We start from the raw sequence: 6,969 nt of genomic DNA, 5'->3' as shown, positions 1-6,969 counted from the left end.
TTAGCCGGGGCACAGGCCTGTAATCCCAGCTACTCAGGAGGCACAAGAGTTACTTGACCCCAAAAGGCAGAGGCTGCAGTTAGCTGAGATCACACCACTGCATTCCAGCCTGGGAAACAGAGGGAAACTCCGTCTCAAAAATAAATAAATAAAAAACAAACAAAAACCAAAGTATATTATTTCCTGTATTAAAGATCTTGTAGGGTACTAAGATCAAGATTCTGGATATGTCTGGACATTGTACAGCTGTGGATTGAAGACTAGGATGAAGATGTACTGACCTTAGAACTTGCCTTCGTAAGTATTACTTTTTATTAAATGACTGATACTGCATTTTTTTAGTTATTCCCCTATTATTCCTGAAAGTCAAGTGTAGAAGCTAATTCTAGTTAATTTATGGTTTCATTTAATTAAGTTCCACTTAAATGAGATTTTACTGTAACATGGTCAACTGTATTCTGAATTATGAGATTTATTTGGGGCAAAGTTAGCACTTACAGACTGAAAGAAACCTAATGTCTTTAAAACTTGAAAGAAGAGTCTTCTTAGAACTGATTTTCTGGATGCCACACAGGTCTGCCTCTTTCTGATGAAACCTAATTCCAAGCATCTCTTTTTATCTCTAAGAACTCCAACTCTGATTGTGTCTTTGCTTTGGTGACACCCTGGCGGTTCCTTTCTGTTGCTCAGAATTTGTCAAAAGAATGTGGAAGATCCTGTTGAGCTCAGTCTCCCTTACCCACCGCTAGGTCAAGCCTCCCTCTCTGAAGAGTGCTTCTCATCCTTATGCCTGCTTCCAGAGTTGGTGGGGTTGGCTTTGGAGCAGGACTTAATTTTGTCTCATTTTAAATCATGTGCTCAATTGCTTCCTTTCTCTTAAATAATGAAAAGCCAGCAAAGAATAGCTTAATGCATAAGAAAAAATGAATTTAGGGAAAGTATTCATCTGCCTGTAAATAATAGCTTCATGGATATGAGGAAGCTAACTCTCAACAATATTAGGTGCTCTTTCGATAAAAGCAAGAGAAAGAAAATATCTCAGAAATGTCTTTGTCATGCTTAAAAGTCCTCCATCCCCCACTCCCCACAATTCCCTGGGTTTTTTTTAGAAGGGATATTTGTTCTCTCTCATAATCTGGAAATGTATGTGCCTAATTGAAATAAGATGTACGCCTTTAAATGATGAAAATAAAAAGCGATCAAAATAGATTTTTCTTATCCTTGGGGCATTGGGAGTTTAAATGCAAACTGCATGGCTTGCAGTGTGGGGAATTAATTATTGGTAATTGAAGTTGTAAGCTTAATTCCCTGCTTGCTTCAATGAAAATGAATCCTTTTATTTAATATTGAAATAAGCACCACTAACCTCATGATCTGGGACAGCACATGCACTCAGCTTTTGAGCAACAGTGAATGTTTAAAAAGCTTTATCTTTTTAACACTGAATTGTGATTAAAACAAAACAAAACAAAAACACTGGGTTGAGGGAGTGGTATAAATACATTAGCAAATAACATAATAGATGGTATTTGGGTACTCTTAATAGATCCTGTTCTTATTCACCAGTAAGAGACTGTATTTTATATTCAAATAAAAGTCCAAACCATTAAAAAATGCATTTATACTTTTTGAAAACTTGTCCTGAGTAAAATATTTTCGTTGGCTTGTTTTGTCATGTTGAAGCAGGATGACCGTTCAAACTGTTGGGCAGGTAAATTTCTCTGCCCTGTGTTTCTGCCGTGAGTTCTTGTCTTCCTGAGGAAGCATTACGGCTAATCATGATGTGAACTTTGCTTCCTGCCCAGTCCTCTTGTTCTCTGTGTCTGTGCCTGTCTATGTCTCAAGGAATGTCTCTGGGTATTTACACTGACTGTTCTGTGACTTAGGTCTGGTAGATTTCCAGGCCCCCTAGCCTATGCCTGCTTTTTGCCTAATATCTTCTACTCCTCTCTCAGATCTCAGCTCAAACATTACACCTGAGATTAAGGTAAGGACCCCTCTCTTATATTCTTACGACAGTAAATCATGTGGCAATTACTTGTTTCATGCTTCTCCATTCTACCAGAGCACAAGTTCCAAGAAGGCAGGGTCTGCCTTGTTCACAGGTAGAGGTCCAGTAACTAGTTCAGAGCCTTGCATATAGGGGGATCAAGAAACATGTTTGAGTGAATGAATGAATAAATGAATGAATGAATGGTGAATGAGTGTTAATTAAGGTTGGTCTGAGAGACACTTGGCAAAATTCCCAGTTTATAGTCCTGAAGTATCCATAACTCTTACAATACAATTAATAATTTATTTTTCTCATTTTTAAATAGGAAATGAATGGTAGTATTTCTGACTTTCTGTTTATTGTACTTCATAGTTAGTCCTCAGTCAACATTTCCTAAAAGATAATTTATCCATATTTCAGTAACACCTGTAATTGTGTAATAAGTAACACAAGAAAAATTAAGCTTGTATGTTGTTTAATGTATTTATTAGAGAAAAACCTAGATATTGAGATTCCCTCAAATGAAATAGTGTTGTTTAAATTTGCTTTCAGTGGAACCTATCATTTCTAACCTAGAAGAGGTCTGTTCTTTAAGCAACCAGCCTCTGTGTCCACAAAGTTTGGTCATGGTTTGTAGAAAACTCCTTTGGGGCAGCTCCAAGGGCCAAGTTTGCTCAGATTGCTCAAACTTTCAAAACTATTTTTCTCAAAAGCACAGGGCTTAAATGAGCACTTGTTTGATCTAAATATGGTTTCACATTGTCATGGAGAGAAAGTAAAGAAGACAGAAGAACGCTTTGGTCTTTATCTCAGTATCCTGAAACTTCTGCTTCATTCATTTTAAAAGGAGCAAAAGTAGATCTAAATGGTTTTCTGGGTTAAGATGGTAGACTAAACCACACATCTAAATTTGCTCCTCTACAAAATTCCACTAAAACTTGGTTAAAGTGATTTTCTTGAAAAGGCACAACTCACATGAAAAAGAATACAAAAACAAAAAAGAAGAAACTAAAAAACAAAGAAAAAACTGGAAAAAAAAAAAAAAAAAAAGGCTGGGCACAGTGGCTTATGCCTCTAATCCTAGCACTTAGGGAGGCGGAGGTGGGCAGATCACTTGAGATCAGGAGCTGGCCAAAATGGTGAAACCCCGTCTCTACTAAAAATACATAAATTAGCCAGGCATGGTGGTGGGCGCCTGTAATCCCAGCTGCTTGCAAGGCTGAGGCAGCAGAATCACTTGAACCCGGGAGGCGGAGGTTGCAGTGAGTTAAGATCGCACCACTGCACTCCAGCCTAGGTGACAGAGTGAGACTCCAGAAAAAAAAAAAAAAAAAAAGAAGAAGAAGAAAGAAAGAAAGAAAAGGAAGGAAAGGAAGGAAGGGAAGGAAGGGAAGGAAAGGAAGAAAGGAAGAAGAGAGAAAGAAGGGAGGGAGGGAGGCAGGGAGGAAGGAAGGAAGGAAGGAAGGAATAAAGAAAATTTTGAAATCTGAAAAGCAGATTGACAACTGGCAGTGCCATATACCCCTACCACTGGTGTAGAGGGGAGGCCAAAATAATGAAGAGGCTAAAATAAACATTGAGTGAAAGCTATTCCATTGGGTTAAATCTCTATATCTTCACTCACATTGCCCTTTCCTCACCTAATTTATTCTGAGGAGTAAGCACAGCAGAAGGCCTTGGAAATGCAGGACACGAGATACAATTAAAGATGTATCATCATACCAAACACAGAGAGATTGCATGACTGAATGCATGTGGAATGCTAAAACCTTTCACTGCTTCCTCCACTTGGCTTCCAGAATGCCAGAAGCCTGGTCATTTTCCTTTAGTAAGGAGACTGGAAGAATGTTTTCTGCTAAAAATGTCAACGTAGGAGGAAAGTTTTTTTGTTTTTTGGGTTTTTTTTTGTTTTTTGTTTTTTGTGTGTGTGTGTTTTTTTTTTTTTTTTGAGATGGAGTCTTGCTCTGTTTCCCAGGCTGGAGTGCAGTGGCACAATCTCTGTTTACTGAAGCCTCTGGCTCCCAGGTTCAAGCAATTCTCTGCCTCAGCCTCCCGAGTAGCTGGGATTACAGGCATGCACCATGACACCCAGCTAATTTTTGTATTTTTAGTAGAGACGGGGTTTCGTCATGTTGGCCAGGCTGGTCTCGAACTCCTGGCCTCAAGTGATCTGCCCACCTGGGCCTCCCAAAGTGCTGGTATTACAGGCATGAGCCACCATGCCCTGCCAGGAGGAAAGATTTTTTAAATATTGACATTGGAAGTACAAAGAGCCTATCCAGATCACTTGACAGTGACATCCAAAGTAAACAAGCTCCACAGAAGCACCCAGAGCAACCAATTATGATTTAAATCCCTTGTTCTTAATAATAAAGAAAGGATGACAAGATATGGAAGATAAAGACCAAACCAATAAACAAAAGAAAGCAACTGGAAGGAAACAGAGACTATACGGTGGCGGGTGGTGGTGGGGGGAAACTCCAACAAAGCTATTCTTTTTTTTTTTTGAGACAAGGTCTCATTCTGTTGCCCAGACTGGAGTGCAGTGGCTCTATCTTGGTTCACCACAGCTTCGATCTCCTGGGCTCAAGAAATTCTCTCACCTAAGCCAGGACCACAGGCATGCACCAACATGCCCAGCTAATTTTTTTTTTAATTTAATTTAATTAATTTATATATTTATTTATTTGAGGTAGAGTCTTGCTCTGTCACCCAGGCTGGAGTGTAGTGGCTTGACCTCAGCTCACTGCAACCTCTGCCTCCCAGGCTCAAGCAATTCTCCTGACTCACCCTCCCAAGTAACTGGGATTACAAGCGTGTGCCACCACACTCAGCTAATTTTTATTTATTTTTTTTTAGTAGAGATGGGGTTTTACCATGTTGGCCAGGCTGGTCTCGAACTCCTGACCTCAAGTGATCTGCCCGCCTTGGCCTCCCAAAGTGCTGGGATATCAGGCGTGAGCCACTGTGCCCGGCCACCAGCTAATTTTTGCATTTTTTTTTTAAATTTTACTTTAAGTTCTGGGATACATGTAATGAATGTGAAGACTTGTTACATAGGTATACATGTGCCATGGTGGTTTCCTGCACCTATCAACCTGTAATCCAGGTTTTAAGCCCTGCGTGCATTAGGTATTTGTCTAATGCTCTCTGTCTCCTTTCCCCCGACCTCCAACTTTTGTATTTTTAGTGGAGACGGGGGTCTCATCATGTTGCCCAGGCTAGTGTCGAACTTCTGAGCTCAAGCAATCCACCCACCTCAGCTCCCAAAGTGGGCCACCGTGCCTGGCCAAACAAAACCATTCTTTTTTTTCTGAGACGGAGTTTCACTCTTCTTGCCCAGGCTGGAGTGCGATGGTACAATCTCGGCTCACCACAACCTCCTCCTCTCAGGTTCAAGCAATTCTCCTGCCTCAGCCTCCCGAGTAACTGGGATTACAGGCATGCACCACCACATCCAACTAATTTTGTATTTTTGGTAGAGACAGGGTTTCACCATGTTGACCAGGCTGGTCTTGAACTCCTGACCTCAGGTAATCCACCCATCTTGGCCTCCCAAAGTGCTGGGATTACAGGTGTGAGCCACCGTGCCCAGCCCAAACAAAGCTATTCTTAATAACCTCAGAGAGGCTGGGTGCAGTGCTCCCGCCTGTAATTTCAGCACTTTGGGACAAGGCCAAGATGGGCACATCACCTAAGGTCAGGAACTCAAGATCAACCTGGCCAACATGGCAAAACCCCATCTCTACTAAAAATAGAATCATCCTGGGCATGGTGGCATATGCCTGTAGTCCGAGCTACTTGGAAGGCTGAGGCAGGAGAATCGCATGAACCCAGGAGGCAGAGGTTGCAGTGAGCCAAGATTGTGACACTGCACTACAGACTGGGCGACAGAGCAAGACACTGTCTTAAAAAAAAAAAAAAAATACCAAGAGAAAATATTTCCTTTGTGAAAATAGAAAATGATGCTATGTCAAAAGAAAATTCAGAGAATAAAAAGAGCAGCTAATCGCCGAAAAGAAAAATTCAACAGAAGAGTTGAAGATAAAGTTCAAGAAAGTGTTAAGAAAACAGCAAAAAGACGGAAGGAAAATAGAAGAGAAGATACAAGAAAAATAAAGGGAGCACACCTGAAGTTCTCACATATGAGTATTAAAGATTCCAGGAAGAGAGCAACAAGAAAATGAAGCAGAAAAATCATTAGTAAAATAATTTAACAAAAATTTTTCATAACTGAAGACATGACTTGCTAGATGAAAAGGGCCAAGTGCTCCTGCAAAATAGATTCTAGTAGAGCTACATCAAGGAACATCACTGAAATTTCAGAACACTGAGGACAGAGACCCTATAAACTTGCAGAGAGAAAAATAGACTACTTAGAAAGGACTAGGAATCAGAATGCCTTCACATTTCTCAACTACAATAAGACAAGAGAAAGACCTTGAAAAAAAATTTTTTTTTGTTGTTTTTTGAGACGGAGTCTCACTCTTGCCTAGGCTGGAGTGCAATGGCATGATCTCGGCTCACTGCAATCTCCACCTCCCAGGTTCAAGCGATTCTCTGGCCTCAGTCTCCCGAGCAGCTGGGATTACAGGTGCCTACCACCATGCCTGGCTAATTTTTGTATTTTTAGTAGAGACAGGGTTTCACCATGTTGGCCAGGCTGGTCTTGATCTCCTGACCTTATGATCCACCCGCCTTGGCCTCCCGAAGTGCTGGGATTACAGGTGTGAGCCACCATACCTGGCCGATCTTCAAAATTTTTGAGTCCAGGCGCAGTGGCTCACCTGTAATCCCAGCACTTTGAAACACAAATGTAGGAAGATCACTTGAGCCCAAGAGTTTAAGTGAGCTATCATTGTGCCACTGTACTTCAGCTTGGGCAATAGAGCAAGACCCTGAAAATGTCTTTGCTAAATTATAACAGTAACAGAAATCCACCTTGGTTGACTCCATTTTGCTTCCAACCTTCAAGC

Source organism: Papio anubis, chromosome 3 (genome assembly GCF_008728515.1).
Source record: "Papio anubis isolate 15944 chromosome 3, Panubis1.0, whole genome shotgun sequence".
Classification (NCBI taxonomy): domain Eukaryota; kingdom Metazoa; phylum Chordata; class Mammalia; order Primates; family Cercopithecidae; genus Papio; species Papio anubis.
The sequence above is the reverse complement of the archived record's forward strand: the minus strand, read 5'-3'. Positions refer to the sequence as shown.